We start from the raw sequence: 14,348 nt of genomic DNA on the forward strand, positions 1-14,348 counted from the left end.
CCTAATTATGAGTAGATTATTTTGCACTGACATCATTCCTTTCATCTGAACATTTAAAGTCTGTTTAATTATCCCATTTTACAGATGAAAAAGCAAAACAGTAAATAACTTGCCATGGGTTACAGAAGACTCACAGTCAGCTGAAGGAACAAGAATGATTAGAAATTCGCTACTTTGGCCCAAACCAGAATAGTCCTATCATCTTCCATAGTTTAGAATTTTACATACTACATATAATAGGACAAAATGACCTACTGTGTTTCTTAAACAGCAGTTCACATGTAATCAATATTCCTTCACAAGAATTATTTGGTTGTCAGTCGAGTGATGTTCTGTTTATATTTGCCGGGTTCACAACTTGTAACACATGTGTGAAACAACTGAAATTTAAATCAAACTACATCTCAGTGGACTATAGATCATGTTATATTTAGGTGAACAGCAAAATAGAAAAGAAACACTTTTTTTTCTTCAGAACTGAACTGAATCAACTTCCCATCCTAGAAATTTTCTGTAATTTTAGTATAAAGAGAATTAACAACCTAATTGGCAATGTTGTTTACATTCTTCCTCTTAGAAATGTATGTTCAGATCACTTCAAATCAACTGCTGTTTGGTGAGAATTTATTCAAGTCTTTTCATTGATATTGAGGTAAGAAGATAAAATTTTTGTTTACATTCAATATAAAATATTTTAATAATTGTAAAGAAGGGCCAGAGAGATAGCATGGAGTTAGAGAGTTGGCCTTACATGCAGAAGGGCAGTGGTTCGAATCCCAGCATTCCATATGGTCTCGAGCCTGCTAGGGGCAATTTCTGAGAGTAGAGCCAGGAGTAACCCCTGACCGTTGCCTGGTGTGACCCAACCCCCCGCCAATAATAATAATTGTAAAGCAATAATAGTGGCATGTTGATTGTATTAAGCAGAGAGACATATAATTCACACATAATACTTGGTTATTTTCTGTGGTAAATTTTAGAATCATAAAAGAATCCCAATTCCAGTGTCATGAGTCTTTTGACTCCTATACAATATGTCAATTTTTTTTTTATTTCTGCATTTCTGTGGGTGTTTTACAATTGGTTTCAGTGCTTGCTTTGCATATAGGATATCTGGGATTTAATCCCTGGCATTGCATGGTTGACCTAGCACAGTCAGGACAAAACTGAGTACACAGGTGGGATAGTCTCTGAGTACCATTGGGCATGAACCACAAACAGAATAGATCTCTATCATCTATCTATCTATCTATCTATCTATCTATCTATCTATCTATCTATCTATCAATCTATCAATCTATCTATCTATCATCTATCTATTTAACTACCTATCTATCTATCTATCAATCTATCAATCTATCTATCTATCATCTATCTATTTAACTACCTATCTATCTATCTATCATCTATCTATCCACCCATCCATCATCTATCACCTAATATCTACCTTTCTTTTCCTCCCTTCTTTTACTTTCTTTTATTTCCTTCCTTTCTTCTTTTCTTTCTTTCTTTCACTTTCTTTCTTTTTCTTTCTTTCACTTTCTCTTTCTTTCTTCCTTCCTTCCTCCCTCCCTTTTCTTTTTTCTTTCTCTTTCTTTCTTTCTTTCTTTCTTTCTTCCTTTCTTCTTCTTTTCTTTCTTTCTTTCTTCCTTTCTTCTTCTTTTCTTTCTTTCTTTCTCTTTCTTTCTTTCTTTCTTTCTTTCTTTCTTTCTTTTTCTTTCTTTCTTTCTTTCTTTCTTTCTTTGTCTTTCTTTCTTTCTTTCTTTTTGTTTCTTTCTTTCTTTCCTTTCTTTCTTTCTTTCTTTCTTTCTTTCTTTCTTTCTTTCTTTCTTTCTTTCTTTCTTTCTTTCTTTCTTTCTTTCTTTCTTTCTTTCTTTCTTTCTTTCTTTCTTTCTTTCTTTCTTTCTTTCTTTCTTTCTTTCTTTCTTTCTTTCTTTCTTCTTTCTTTCTTTCTTTCTTTCTTTCTTTCTTTCTTTCTTTCTTTCTTTCTTTCTTTCTTTCTTTCTTTCTTTCTTTCTTTCTTTCTTTCTTTCTTTCTTTCTTTCTTTCTTTCTTTCTTTCTTTCTTTCTTTCTTTCTTCCAGGATAGTATTTATCTTGCAAGAGTGAGGGTGAATGGGGAAGATATATGATTTCTATTCAAATAAGTTATTTTGTTTGTTTGAATATAAACAAATGTTCAGTTGTGGGGTTTTTTTTTTATTAAAGTAATCCTTTACTTGGGACAAAAATAGCTTTTTGACCAGAAAATTTTATTCATATTTACCTAAAACTTTCTTCACTAATATTAATCCAAAGTTTGAATTATGTTAGCTCAAGCAATTATAATTACTGCAAAACTATAATTCTTGCATCTTTTTCACCAAGAATAATCAAGGACACTATTTGAAGTTCTGCTGACTGGTAAACTTTTCTTCACCACTTTTGTTTAAGTATCCTTTGCATGGAACTATAGTACCATGGCAATCCACATTAAAAAATATTAGCATATCATCTGTAAAACAGATTTGAATGTGCTCCTCCTTTTCACCTGTCAATAATTTATAGGAAAAGTTCCATGAAGCTATGGGTAAAGGCTGGAAGAGAAGCAGCACTGTAATTGGTAGAGTGGAAATCAGCATATTTCTGTAATTTTATTGTGCTTTCTTGCCATTTGCAAAAGTTCAGCCTGCCAGCCACTTACCACTTCTAACTAGGAAACCAGAAGCTGTTACTCAAAGGAGATTAAGTATATGAAGAACATAACTTTTCTCCAAAATTTTAAATTTGCCAACTTTGATCCATTTATATGGGCATGCCATACGTCTACTATATTGTTGCTATTTGCCACAGACACTTCATATAAAATTAAATCTACTGATTCAGAGCACCAAACACATAGTGAAGATGTCTTGGCAGTTTCATTCCCTGTAAATCATGACTATATAATCATGACTATACACTCTAATACTATAGAGAAGTGAGAACTGCCCTGAGCCGCCATACCCATATCCCTGACATAAAAATTTAATGAAATTATGATGAAATAAAGTCTTGCTTTAAGATACTAAGAAGCAGAGTAAAAATAAAGGCCTTAGTCAGTTTAATATTTGGTGTATTGGTGCATCTCATATCCTCATAGAATACTTAGCTCTGTTGTTACTGTCTTCCTAAGTAGTCTTATTTTCAAATAGTTTTTATGCAGTGTATAAAAGTCAATGGTTTGATATCTTCCTCAAAATATAGTTTATTTTCAAATCTAAGCTTTTAAAACCTACTTAAGTAGAAAGAAAAAATATACTAGGTAAGAAACTGAATATAAAATTAATTGATAAGATATATTTTAATAAAGTAAATATAGAAATGTATTTAATAAATTTCCTTTCATAGTAATTTCTTAGGTACATATAAAAATAATTTCTTCATAAAGATATAAAGTGATACTACTTCTTTATCTCCATGCAGTAATTATTGAACTTCAATTAATCAGGTGTCCTGGTATATAAACTTACTTGCATTAAAGTGATCAAAAGTATTGTTCACATGAATATTAACTGGAATTCAACTTTTTTAATTCAATATAACCTCAGCCTATTTTTATATGTCTATATTAATTCTTTATTGAAAGAGGTAAAAAGAAAATAAGACCAATGATATTTTTTACCTTCAAATTTTACATTTATGATAATTGATCAATATGGTTATTTCATAAAATTTAAATTGCCAGCATTTTTTGAATAGGCACACTAATAACATTATTTAAACTTTCAGTTTTACAACCTTCTGTGCACAAAATGCATACACACCATCTTATTTACTATATAAACAGTCCTATAGCTACTATTTCCATATAAAATTGATGGAGAACCATTGTATTTGACAATAATTTAAGTATATATTTAAAATAGTAATTTCAATTTATTATATATGCTTTATTAAATTATTTATTTTGAATAATATTTATATATTTCAAATATTTTTACTATAAAGATCTTCTAGCAAACTTTTTATAAACAGTCACATATGTACAATATATATATATATATTTTGTTAAATTATATCTCAGAATATATTTAAGAGCTTATAGTGGCATACAAAGAAAACTAAAATACCCTGTTTCAAAAAATAAAAGAGGACACAAGGAAATGGAGACACATACCCCTGTCACCGGGGGTGGCCACAAACCCCCCAAAAATTTTATTAGAATGAAAATCATTTTATATAAAGATAACTATTTGTTTATTTATTTTGGTTGTGTTCATTTGTTTATTTTTAGACCACATACTGGTGCTCAGGGCTTACTTCAGGTTCTGCACTAAGGAATCACTCCTGGTATTACCCTAAACTACTTAGAATGAGCAACCAAAAAAGATTAAGGATGAAAACTTACCTTTCAATTTAAATCAGAATATTTGCAAAATTAAACAGTTAATTAACCTAAAATTGTAAAGAATAAGGTGAAAATAGTTTCTTATGCAAAAGAGAAAACTACTTTTCTACTTTGTGACATATGTGTTCATTCAGGACAGGGCAGCTACTGTTTTTCTTTTCTTATGACGTTTTAGAACCAACTAATATTATAAAAATGATTGATTACTTGCACAAAAGAAAATGTGTTATTTCTTGCTTTAAAAGTCTTGGCATGCTTTATCATGGCAAAAACTTGTGTGCTATCATACTTTTAGTAAATGACAATAGTCATGTTTTCCCTAAACTTTTCTGGTTTTCTGTCTTCTGAGAACCTAAATATCTTTCAGTTTTTAAAGAGAACCCTGAGGATGAAGCAGAAGTGGTGAGATAATATGACTCTATAACTGCTATCTTAGATAATTCCAAGTGTTTTACTCCATTTTATATTTTCTAGAGTTACAACTTCACATGATATACATTTCAAATACAACAAAACAAATAGAAAATTGCAAGTTCTTGAATGTGATCTGTGAGAAATAGGAAGCAATACAACTCTTGTAAGGACACATTGATTTTTTTTTCATAGTTCTGTTTCATTCTTGGTAATTTCATTTAGTTCTCTTTTGTTTCTATCTATGTTTTTCTTTTCCTCAACTTTTATTAACATTTCCAATTTTGACCTTGTGACCTTTAATATTCCAGAGCTCATAAAAAGTGACTGACACAATCAGTATTTGCAACTTTGCATTCATTTTCCTCAAGAGGCACTCTTATTGGGCTAACTTCCAAAATTAAACTACCCTGACATTGAAAGAATGCAAGCAGAGACAGGATGGTCATCAGTCATAGTAGTAGAGAGAGTTCTAGTTTGGGCAGGGAAGATGAACTAATTGACCCCTGATTCCTTTCAGCTATAGGATTCAAGTTATATATCTTTTCTTAAACCCTCCCAAGAAAATATTTTCCAAAATAAACATCTACATCATTACCCTTTCTTCAATCTCTGTCAGAAGATTTGCTACTGTCATCATTGAAAAAATGATGTAGAACATTCCAGCAATTTCAGTTCTCTAGATTGCCAGATGTTATATTATTAATAGTGAACACATATAATTGCATGATTATACATATGCATTAACATATGTGTAAATATGAGACATGCATGTTCTTTCTTTCAAAGAAACATTTTAGTGTGAAACATTTTTATTATAATTTGGTAAATTCTTACATGCATCCCACAAGTAATAATCTAGGCATTTTTAGCACTTAATTCTTTGCTGTCACATAGTTGAACTGAGTGTTTTATGTATATAGGTAATTTGACATCTATGTGTATTTAGCAAGTTTTGTCTTGTAACATTGCTGCATGACTTAGAGATGCTATAAGTTAGGGTTAACATGATATCTAAAGTATAATAAAACCACAAACACCATTGTTTTACAATCAAGTATCTTTTAAAATGTAGATTAGTGTAAATTTTTAAAACATAATTGAGACTTTCTACATGTCAAGCTTCTATACTTTCTACAATCTGTAAAAATTGACTAGATTTGATCTGTTTTGTTTCAGAGTAAAGCATTATTACTATTTTTATTCCATTATCTGTCTCTTGAAATAAAGGAACACTGTCAAATCAGCATGATGTTTTCTCTGGGGGAAAAGCCAACAGCCTCTTTAGTCTCTTCTTTTTTTAAGAGTCTCTTCTTTTCCATCTTTCTTGTCCAGGATCTTGAAAACTGCCTTTATAAAGTAGTAAAACATCTCATTAAAACGTTGTTATGTCTCTTTCTCCTCTGTTCATTTTCTTTAATTGAAGAATAAGTAACATATAATAAAATACAGAGACCTTGAAGTTTCTGGTTGGCATGTTTTAGACAACCAAATAAAACATAAGGATTTTGCTTTACCAAAAATGTTTCCTCATGTCTTTTCTAACTTTTTAACTACTATTGCTTTACAGGCAATCACTTTTGGTATAGATCACTAAAGACTAAATGTCCTATTCTTGGGCACCATAAAAACTTTAATTATTTACTGTATGCTCAATTGTTTTTGTCCAGCATAATTTTGTGATTCATCTATGATTATCAATAGTGTATTGTTTTTACATTGTTCAATATTTCCATTTTCGAATCTTACCATTAGTCTATCTCTCATCATTTGCATCATTCAATTAAGTGTTGTTCTTCTTAGATCATAATAACAATCCCAGCTTAGTTTGCCTTATTATATTATGTTGTATTTCCTCCTGCTATTTTTAACCCATTTTTGTTTTTGTATTTTAAAAGCATCTTTTTCAAAAACATATAGATTGGTTTTGCTTCAAAAAGAAAATCAATCTGAAAGCATCCTTTATTTAATTGGAGTGTCTTTTTATTTATATTTGTTGTAATTATTGACAAAGCTAGTTTAGGTCACATTATCAACATCTATTTACTATTACATGTCATTCTTTTTTTAGCTTTCATTTTTTGCCTGTATTTTGGTTTCCCTCTCCTATATGTTTTTAAAGCTGTTATCATGTACCTTTTATTTATTTTTTTAATTGCTCTTTGACCACAACCAGTAGTACTTGGTATTTACTCCTAGCTAGGTCAGTACTTAGAGTTTGCTTTTGTTTTGGTGCATGGCAGTAGTTTATATGGAATTGGGAATCTAATCAAAAGCTCCCACATATAAAGCATAGCATGAGCTATCTCCCTGATGCCTATTTCTATGCATTTTATGTGCAAGTGTATAATTTTTAAATTTGCTTGAAACAACTTTAAAACAAAGTTCTTATTTTTCATTGTCTTAACTCTTTTTGTAGCATTTTTTTTTATAAAACAGATTTGCCTCTAATATAATTTTATTTCAACTTAGAGAACTTCTTTAGAATTTATGGTAGGAAATTCTGCTAGAAGTGAATTCTATTAGTTTTTGTATCTGGTTCTATAAATGCCAAAAATAACAATTGTTTTGTTATTGGTGAATATTTTTGAATATGCAAATTTAGAATTGTCCTACTTTTATACATTGCTTAAATTTCTCCTAGTTTTATTGTTTCTGATAAGTAATATCAAATATTTTCCTTGTTTTATATAGACACTATAAATATTTCCTTTAATTTAAAATTTCTCATTTTCTTTATTTTTTATAATGTTGATGATGAAGGACCTCTGTGTTCTGTTTGTTTCATTTTTATGTTTTGTTTACGTTCATACTCGCTTGTGTTCATTTGATTTTAAGATTAGAGGATTGAGGTGGGAATGCCGTCTAGTTCAACCTTTATGGAAAGCGATATGGAGATTCCTCCAAAAACTGGAAATAGAGCTCCCATACGATCCAGCTATACCACTCCTAGGAATATACCCTAGGAACACAAAAATACAATACAAAAACCCCTTCCTTACACCTATATTCATTGCAGCACAATTTACCATAGCAAGACTCTGGAAACAACCAAGATGACCTTCAACAGACGAATGGCTAAAGAAACTGTGGTACATATACACAATGGAATATTATGCAGCTGTCAGGAGAGATGAAGTCATGAAATTTTCCTATACATGGATGTACACGGAATCTATTATGCTGAGTGAAATAAGTCAGAGAGAGAGAGAAAAACGCAGAATGGTCTCACTCATTTATGGGTTTTAAGAAAATTGAAAGACACCCTTGTAATAATAATTTTCAGACACAAAAGAGAAAAGAGCTGGAAGTTCCAGCTCACCTCAGGAAGCTCACCACAAAGAGTGATGAGTTTAGTTAGGGAAATAACTACATTTTGAACTGTCCTAATAATGAGAATGTATGAGGAAAATGGAGAGCATGTCTAGAGTACAGGCGGGGGTCGGGTGGGGCGAAGGGAGACTTGGGACATTGGTGATGGGAATGTTGCACTGGTGATGGGTGGTGTTCTTTACATGACTAAAACCCAAACACAATCAGGTATGTAATTAAGGTGTTTAAATAAATTAAAAAAAAAAGATTAGAGGATTGATGAATTTAATCAATTTTGGAAAATCATTTTTATCTCAGATATATATGACTTTCCTTCATATATTTTATTCTAATTATTCACATATTAGATAATTTAATATGTTATTATAATTCCCAGGTCTTATATATTTAAATATGAGTTCTAATTCATAATTTCTTTTGTTTTCTTGTCAAAATAGATTTTGAGAACCTGTGTTCAAGTTCTTTGATTATTTTCCTTTTTTTGTTTGATTATGTGTTAAGTTCACTGACTATACAATTCTGTTTATAAGTACTGTTTATTTTTATTTTTTTAATTGGTGATTTTTTCTTTTTGTTCAAGAGAAAAGGATCTGTGTATGACTTTGTCCCCATGTCCAACAATATTTATTTAAATATATAACTACTATATTTTAAATTCCTATATTATCATTGAAACATCTATGCTATATTTGGGTGAACTTTGATTGTATCCTTTTTTTGTAGGTATCTTTTTTGATTCCCCTTGTCTCATAATCCTATGTACATCATGCTTTATAAAAGAATGGTAAAAATTGAAGTACAAAGTAAAGATTCACATCGAATTGCCATGTTTGCCCCAGACCAGCTCCATAGACTCACTTTTTCTCAAAAAAAAAGAGGTAAACCAAGGTGTGAAAATTTGTGGATATATGAGCCCTCCAAAAGCTTTTCTTAGTGAGGATCCAGGAAATAATTCCTGAGCACTACTGGTGTGGCCAGGAAGACACAAAACAAACAAACAAACAAACAAAAAGCAGCAGAAATCTGGTAATTTTGAGATGACAGTGTGGGCCAAATCCTTGCTCCTATCTGAAGAAGCCATGCCTGCTGCATCCATCACCCAAAATCATGGCTTTTTCTATGGCTGGCCTCAGCACTCCACTATGATTCTTTACCTGGACACCAATCTGACCAAACTTTAGTTTGAATATGCAACTTTAGAATTGTCCTACTTTTATACATTGCTTAAATTTCTCCTAGTTTTATTGTTTCTGATAAGTAATATCGAATATTTTTCCTTGTTTTAAATATACACTATAAATATTTCCTTTAATTTAAAATTACTCATTTTCTTTATTTTTTATAATGTTGATGATGATGAAGGACCTCTGTGTTCTGTTTGTTTCATTTTTATGTTTTGTTTATATTGTACAAGCCACAGGGTATGCCTCTTTCACTATTTCTTCCCTGTTCTAGCCTTCGGCTTTCTGTATCTGTATGTTTCTCAAATGTTATAGAGAAAAGTTGACAAGCAAATAGATGTTTGCTATGGCATTTAGTAATTCTAATCCATCGCACCAGCTCACTTGTGGTCATTACAAGTTTATTAAAAGTTTGACTGGTTTACTCTTTCTAACTTCTTTGCCACTCCAATGGCATTGAAACAACTGTGGTTCTTTTTCAGAAAGTTTATCATCTTCTTTGAAGGTCAGTTTTGTTGCCTCAGCTCTTGCATTGATTTTAAGTTGATGACTTTATTGTTTGATCAAATCACTACTAAGATGGAAAAAAGTAGATCTGCAACTTCCTCTCTCTGAACTCAAACAGAAATTATTCTTGAAGTCTTGTTGACAATTTAAAAAGTAATGAATCAGAGTGATAGTATAAAGGGTAGGATGCCTACCTTGTAAGCAACTAACCCAGGTCCAACAAGCAGCATCACATGGGGTCTCCTGAACCCCATCAAGAGTGATCCTTGAGTGCAGAGTCAGGCTAAGTCCTGACCAGATACGGCCAAAGATAAGCATTGTGAGCTATTTTGTGACATACATGCCTTCAGACATCACATCAATATCATTTTAAGGTCATATATTACTCTACACTTAGGAAAGAATAGGTGTTTTTTTCCCTAGCTATCAATATTTAGAGATTTATAGATAAAGTAATTGAATAGGGTGAATGCATACCATTTGCAAGTAATGTATATATCAATTGGGACTATGCAGCATATAAAATGTATTTCTATAGAGCTCAAGCCAAAATAAAAAGAAACTTATTAAAATATGACAAATGTTTCTAAATGGGCATGAACCTAAGGAAACCAACTAAGTATGGTGTCTTTGTCCCCACTATCAGATATTATCTCCTGCATCACAATTCACTGTTTAAGAGACAATGATTTTATATTTTTTCTTTATTTTTCTGTGGTTATTTTTTTGTTTTGGGGCCACACCTTGCAGTGTTCAGGGTTACTCCTAACTCTGCATTCAGAAATTACTCCTGTCAGGCTTAGGGGACAATATGGCATGCCAGAGATCAAACCTATGTTGGCCTCGTGCAAGGCATATGTCCAACCTGCTGTATTATCTCTCTGACCCAAGCATTTCTTGCTTTAATAGCAGCAACTATTTCCTACAGTCTTTTAGGAAACATAACCTGCCCTAAGAACTCCATAATTGTCTTCTCAGAATACATCTTCTCTTTAACTAACTAAGATAACAAAGAGTATAGGTTGAAGATGTATATTACAATTTGTGATTTCCACTTTTCCATTCTCTTTGCTCAATTTTGCTTTAATTATTCTGTGACCAGGAGCTACACATACTTAATTGAGTTTTTTATTTTTAATTTGGTCATGGTCCTTGCACTTACTTGGTTGCTATATGCTGGTAATTGCATGCTTTGTTATGGTCCTTGGAATCCTCAACAGTGGTGCCATTTGGAATATAGTCAGCCAATGAGGTGGTGCCATATATAGAACTTATGAATGAACCCCTTACAAGTGGATTTTTTTTTTTTTTTGGTTTTTGGGCCACACCCTGTGACGCTCAGGGGTTACTCCTGGCTATGTGCTCAGAAGTTGCTCCTGGCTTCTTGGGGGACCATATGGGGCGCCAGGGGATCGAACCGCGGTCCGTCCTAGGCTAGCGCAGGCAAGGCAGGCACCTTACCTCCAGCGCCACCGCCCGGCCCCACAAGTGGATTTTTTAAAACTATATTAAAAGTTTAGGACAACTAAGAATGGCAATTACATTTTGAACTGTTTAAGAATCTAAATGAGGGTGGGATCATAAATAAGCTCAGTGCTGGCACAACGATCAAAAGAAGTGATACATATACACATAAATATTATATATACATCTATGCTAAACAGGGGTTATAGAGAGTTTTGAACTTAAAAGTCTGTCAATTTCTCATAGACACAATTTCAGAAAGATCGGTATGATCTACTTTTGAAAAAAAAGAAGCCAAATTTTCAAAAGTAAGTGGCTTAAATCAGAGAAGAAAATTGTGTATTGAGACCATGGTAACAAGAAATAGTTTAAATCAGAGAATGTGCTCTAATCAAATGAGATGTATTCAGACCTTTTGCTATAGTCATGCATGCTAGCAAGGCCTCTATTATAGTTAATGCATAAAACAAATTATAACAATATTCTTAATATTACCACACAAGTAATAGTGCTATATAAAAACTCATAAAAACCAAATGTATGGCTAGAATAACCATATTAAAACAACTACAGTTTTTTCTTAAATAACCATATAACCCATGCTTGCAGGATATTATACCACTTAGTGATTAAACTCAAGTAGCAGTGTCTTCCAGTCATTTGAGGAAGAAGAAGAGCAAAGGTCAATTTCTTCCACATCCTTGGTTGTAGGCTTAATGATCTCAACTCAGAGTAAAAGAAGTTAAAGGAAAAGGGGTTATTTGGAAGGAAAAATTCTTTGCTATTTTTTCTTCAAAGATAAGACTAATTCCCCGGATGAAAGGAAACGCACACTCACACTGACACACACTGTGTATCACAAACCAATGAAATGATTTAAAGTATGAGAATGAAGTCTTTTGTTTTTAAAGAAATTTACCGTGAGTGTATGCATAGCTACACAGCCCAACAAATCCATATCACTTACTTTTTAATCTCATTTTTAATCCTATTTTGATTTGCTATTGGTGTAGAAAATTTTATCTCTAAGATAAACATATTTCTGTATTTCTGGCAGAGAAAGCAAGCAAAAATATATGTACTTGATAGTCATTTTCAAGTAAAGCTCAAAGACACTGCATAATAATTGCATTCATTTGCATTTGTAGAGGATTTTAGAGTTTTAAGGAAAGCCATTAATCATGTAACCTCTTCCAGACTCAAGTTTGGAACCATATGAGTAATAAACACAAAAATCAATGAGATAGAAGTAAAATTAAGTGTTTTGGTTCTGATGAAAGCTGAATTGAGGATATGGAATATAAATGTGACCACAAAAGCCTTGTTTATTCTTTACCACTTAATTAGACAAATATCTTAGTCATGGAATATCTAGCTGGTTGCAGGCTCCTTAGTCTTAAGAGTATGGGGTGGCAGGAAATATGTGCACTTTGTAAGTGGTTGCTTACAAGAGAAAAACAAGAAGTGACTGTGCTTTATATGGTCACTTTCTCCTCTCAAATATTCTATCAATTAAGTTATACTCTTTCTTGAATATGGAAGAGATATACAGGCTTCACTTGCAGACATCTCACCTCATAGAATCATGAAGTTTTCCATAGATAGAATTATTTAATTCTTAGAATAATCTCATGAGACAAATTTTTTTTTTCTAAATACCATATGAAGAGAGAGGCCAGTAGAGGGGCGGAAAGATAGCACAGCTTTAGGGCGTTTGCCTTGCAAGCGGCCCACCCAGGACCTAGATTGGGTCAAATCCCGACATCCCATATGGTTTCCGGTGCCTGCCAGGAGCGATTTCTGAGCACAGAGGCAGGAATAACCCCTGAACACCGCGGGTGTAGCCCAAATCCACCAAAAAAAAAAAAAAAAAAAGGCCAGCAAAAAGAAAACAACTATTAAAAGAATGAATAAGATGGAATTTAGGCTCAAACTGAAATATTCTCTTTAATAATAATTTCAAAAATAATATTCACTGGGCCGGAAAGATAGCACAGCTGTAGGGTGTTTGCCTTGCAAGCAACCGATCCAGGACCGCCGGTGGTTCAAATCCCAGCATTCCATATGGTCCCCTGTGCCTGCCAGGAGCGATTTCTGAGTGCAGGGCCAGGAGTAACTCCTGAGAGCCACAGGATGAGACCCCAAAACAAAACAAAACAAAACAAAAAAATTTAAAAATATTTATGACTTTTCTAAAAAGAGGCCATGGTGTCATGACAGTATTACCATAGTGTCAGAAATCTCTAAAATATTCATAATTCTCAATTTTAAAAGTGATGCTTTATTTTCATCTTCATAACACAGCGATTGTCAGTACAGAAGGCTTTTGTTTCTATTCTAATGACAGAATTGAGATGTTATAGAAAAATTAGATTGGGAAGCTAGAGAGATAATATAGGATTGAAGTGCTTGCCTGATGTGGCCAAAATAGATCCAATCCCCAATATCTCTTATGGTTCCCAGAGGCAAGAAGTGACCCCTGAAAACAGAGTTAGTAGCAACTCTATGAGTACTGCTGCATGTATCTATATACTCCCACAAAAAATAAGTTGCAGATGGGGAAATTTAATCTTATTTGAACAATATTTATAAAATATAAAATATTCACCTGTTTTGATGCCGTTCGTGAAGCTAAGGTATGATTTTTCTTAGGTTTCATTTATTTTCTTCTGATAAGTAGAAAATTAGACCAGCAGTATTGCAGGTCTTTCCTTGAACAAGATTGGTCCTTTTAAACATATGTATGTAAGATCAAAGCACATGCATCCTGTAAATGCTTCTCAAACGGGAGAAAAAAGAAAATGTAACTCAAGGTATACTTGTTTATTATTTTTTAATCTAACCTCAAAATTAATTAAGTTCCAACTCTCCTTTGGAGAAAATGAGTATAGCCAGTTTTACATTACCCAATTTTCTCAATAAGAATGAAGTCAAATGTGTGTATCAGAACAGTAATAATACCATTTTTTCTCTGTATAAAATATAACATGCTTAGTTCACATGATAACTTGAAATTCCTTCCCATATATAACCCAACTTTCTCCTAATCTATCTTTCATTACTTTAGTCCAAGGATCTCAGAAC

This window comes from Suncus etruscus, chromosome 4 (assembly GCF_024139225.1).
Source record: "Suncus etruscus isolate mSunEtr1 chromosome 4, mSunEtr1.pri.cur, whole genome shotgun sequence".
In the NCBI taxonomy this organism is placed as follows: domain Eukaryota; kingdom Metazoa; phylum Chordata; class Mammalia; order Eulipotyphla; family Soricidae; genus Suncus; species Suncus etruscus.